General features: G+C 32.2%; 1 long non-coding RNA gene across 1 annotated transcript; it reads left to right on the top strand.

Annotated features, from left to right (window-relative positions):
• Positions 1 to 446: 446 nt before the first annotated feature.
• On the top strand, positions 447 to 1,282 carry LOC147626697 (uncharacterized). The gene is made up of 3 exons (XR_015268693.1): positions 447 to 489; positions 575 to 756; positions 917 to 1,282. It is a non-coding gene; the product is annotated as an uncharacterized LOC147626697 (long non-coding RNA).
• The last annotated feature ends 2,393 nt before the right edge of the window (positions 1,283 to 3,675 follow it).

The raw sequence follows: 3,675 nt of genomic DNA, 5'->3' as shown, positions 1-3,675 counted from the left end.
TTTGTGTATTTCATTTCTATTTTGCTTTATCTACGTGAGAAAATGGTGCCTATAATACTTTTAATGTTCCCAATACCAAACTATTGTGGCAAGACAATGAGCGCATGACTAGGCATGCATTAGAGGTATGAAGTGGATGAGATTTTAGGAAAGTGCATGGGATTCTAATAATTTCCCATAATGAACATGATTTGAATGTGTGACTTAAGTGACATGAGTGGGTGAGTCAATGTGGTTGGTTGGTTGTGAGAGCTTCAACATCATGATTTGAATGTGTGACTTAAGTGACATGAGTGGGTGAGTCAATGTGGTTGGTTGTGAGAGCTTCAACATCATGTAGAATTTGTTGAAGATCTTGAAATTTAGTAAAGATGTGGATTTTGTTAAAAATCTTGAAAGTAATTTGTGTAGTGTGTTGCATTTTTGTTTTTGAATTTTTGACTGTAGGAAGCCCTTCTTCAAGAAGAAAACAATCTTCTCAAACTAGAGGTAAGAAGTTATGATTCACTGTTTAACAAAGTTGTGTGATGAAGAAACTTAGGTGATCTTATGAAGGTTCTATTGACATATGTAGCTTTCCAAGGCTATTTCTATAAGGGACAATGTTCCCTTATTGGGTTTGAGCACTCATACCATCCAAGAGTGTTCAAGTGACAACTTATCCTCCACCCACTCTATAGAAATAGTAGTTGCTAAATCAACCCAAGAATCTCCAAAATCAACCCAAGAAGATAATGTGACTTCTCTGTATCTTGGGTACGTATGTCTTCTACTTGTATTTTGAAGACTTTAATTAATAAAATCTAATATAGTAATGAATCATGTTTCTAAACATCTCCATTATTTCCATGCTCACAAGTTGAAAAAGCTAATGAACCATGTTTCTAACATTTCACCATTATTTCCATGGTCCTAGGTTGGAGTTGTTTCCATCCAATGTGGAGTAATACGACATGCTATCCCTCTCATAGATGTAATGCATCCAAGCTACAGAAAGCGTCCAAAATGTGTAAATATGGACTAGAATATTCTTCTTGAAGGATATTCTTCTAGTATGTGACTACTCTTATTGAAGCTTTATTAACTACCTCTATTTGATGTGATGGATTATTTTGGTGATTCCATGTTCCCACATATTAATTAGCGAGTAAGATACAATATAGCTACTTTTTTTCTAACCTCTTCTTTATCATACCTTATGCAAGGACATTGAGAGAATTCTAGGAAAGCCTTAATCAAATGATATTGTTAATAATAGAGGGATTCAAGGGTAGAGACTAAATATTGCATCGTTGTTTTGTCAATAATAAAGCAATTCAAGGGTAGACACTAAATATTTCATCTTTGTTTTGTTTGCATAAATTTGGAATTTTCTTTGGATGAGTCTTAATTGATATAAATGGATTAAGTTACATATTCTTAATTGTCAGTCACATATTTTTATGTTTTGTAGTAAATTGAATTAAATTCAAATGCTATGCCTTGATGAAAAGGCCACTTCCTTCTCTTCTTTACATTCCAGCCTTTCTTAATTCTAAGAAAGATTAACTAAAAGATTAATTAAACTCTTCTTATTGTTTACTCTCTTAAATTTAGAAAATTGTGTAGATTAGAGTTCTATGAATCTAATTTGGGTTAATTTAAGTCAATTGAAGAATGATAAAAATGAGAAATGGTTAGCCATACTAAGGCAGTTATGGCAAATTTTTCCAGAATTTTGTGAAAAAGAAAGTTTATTTTAATGTTATTCCAAAGAGTAATTCCCACCATTTTTGCATCTAAAAGAAATATTCTGATTACTCCATGTACATATTCACCTATGAATATGCATGAATATCACTGATATTAATTATTTTTATGCAAAGAAAGATGCATAAAGGAATTATTTTTATTTCAAAAGTGTTATTCTCATTAAAATTGATTTTTATGCATAGAAAGATGCATAAAGGAATTACTTTTATTTCAAAAGTGTTATTCTCATTAAAATTATTTTTTACGCATAGAAAGATGCATAAAGGAATTATTTTTATTTCAAAAGTGTTATTCTCATTAAAATTGATTTTTATGCATAAAAAGATGCATAAAGGAATTTTAATTTCAAAAGTGTTATTCTCATTAAAATTGATTTTTATGCATAAATAGATGCGTAAACAATTTTTATATCAAAATTAGAATTCTCTTAAATTCTATGAATAGATGTGAATAGAGGTGATGAGATGTGAGGTGAATAGATGTGATGTGAATCAGAGAAATGTGAATGAATGGATGGATGATGTGATGTGAATAGATGTGTGATGTGAATAGATGTGAAGAGATGTGATGAGATGTGATGAGATGTGATGTGAATCAGATAGATGTGAATGAATGGATGGATGGGATGTGATGTGAATAAGATAGATGTGAATGAATGGATGGATGGGATGGGATGTGAATAGATGTGATGAGATGTGATGTGAATCAGATAGATGTGAATGAATGGATGGATGGATGTGATGTGAATAGAGGTGATGAGATGTGATGTGAATAGATGTGATGAGATGCGATGTGAATCAGATAGATGTGAATGAATGGATGGATGTAATGTGATGTGTGAAGAGATGTGATGAGATGCAATGTGAATCAGATAGATGTGAATGAATGGATGGATGTAATGAGATGTGAATGAATGGATGAGATGAAAAATCATGTGAATTAGGATGTAAATGAATGATATGGGATGTGAGTGGATGATATGTGATGAAAATGGATGTGAATGTGTAATTGAAGAATATATGTGAATGAGTATGTGAAAAAATGGATGTGAATGAGTATGCGAAATAATGGATGTGAATGAGTATGTGAAAGAATGGATGTGAATGAGTATGTGAAGAATGGATATGAATGAGTATGTTATGAAAATGGATGTGAATGTGTATGTGAAGAATGGATGTGAATGAGTATATATGTGAAAGAATGGATGTGAATGTGTATGTGAAAAGAATGGATGTAAATGAGTATGTGAAAGAATGGATGTGAATGTGTATGTGAAAGAATGGGTGTGAATGTGTATATGAAAGAATGGATATAAATGTGTATCTGATGAAAATGGATGTGAATGAGTATGTGAAAGAATGGATGTGAATGTGTGTGAAGAATGGATATGAATGTGTATGTGATGAAAATGGATGTGAATGAGTATGTGAAAGAATGGATGCGAATGTGTATGTGAAGAATGGATATGAATGTGTATGTGAAAGAATGGATGCGAATGTGTATGTGAAGAATGGATATGGATGTGTATGTGAAGAATGGATGTGAATGAGTATGTGAAAGAATGGATGTGATTGTGTATGTGAAGAATGGATGTGAATGAGTATGTGAAAGAATGGGATGTGATGTAAAGAGATGTGATGTGACATGAATATATGTGGATGTGAAGTGATAGATATGAATGTATGGATAGATGTGAGTAGTCATACATGAGAACAATTGGATGGATGTGGATGAATGAGATGAGATGTGTATGAATGAGATATGATGTGGATAGAAGTGATGTGATATAATGTGGATAGAATGTATGTGATGGGATGGTTATGAGAATGTATGTGGTGGATATGAACGAACGAATGTGATGGATATGAATGAATGTGATGTGATGTAAATGGAGATAGATGTGATGTATGATGGGAATGAATA

This window comes from Cibotium barometz, chromosome 22, assembly GCF_041138505.1.
Source record: "Cibotium barometz isolate CiBa-2024 chromosome 22, ASM4113850v1, whole genome shotgun sequence".
Lineage (NCBI taxonomy): Eukaryota > Viridiplantae > Streptophyta > Polypodiopsida > Cyatheales > Cibotiaceae > Cibotium > Cibotium barometz.
This window is presented reverse-complemented; position numbering and strand designations above follow the sequence as displayed.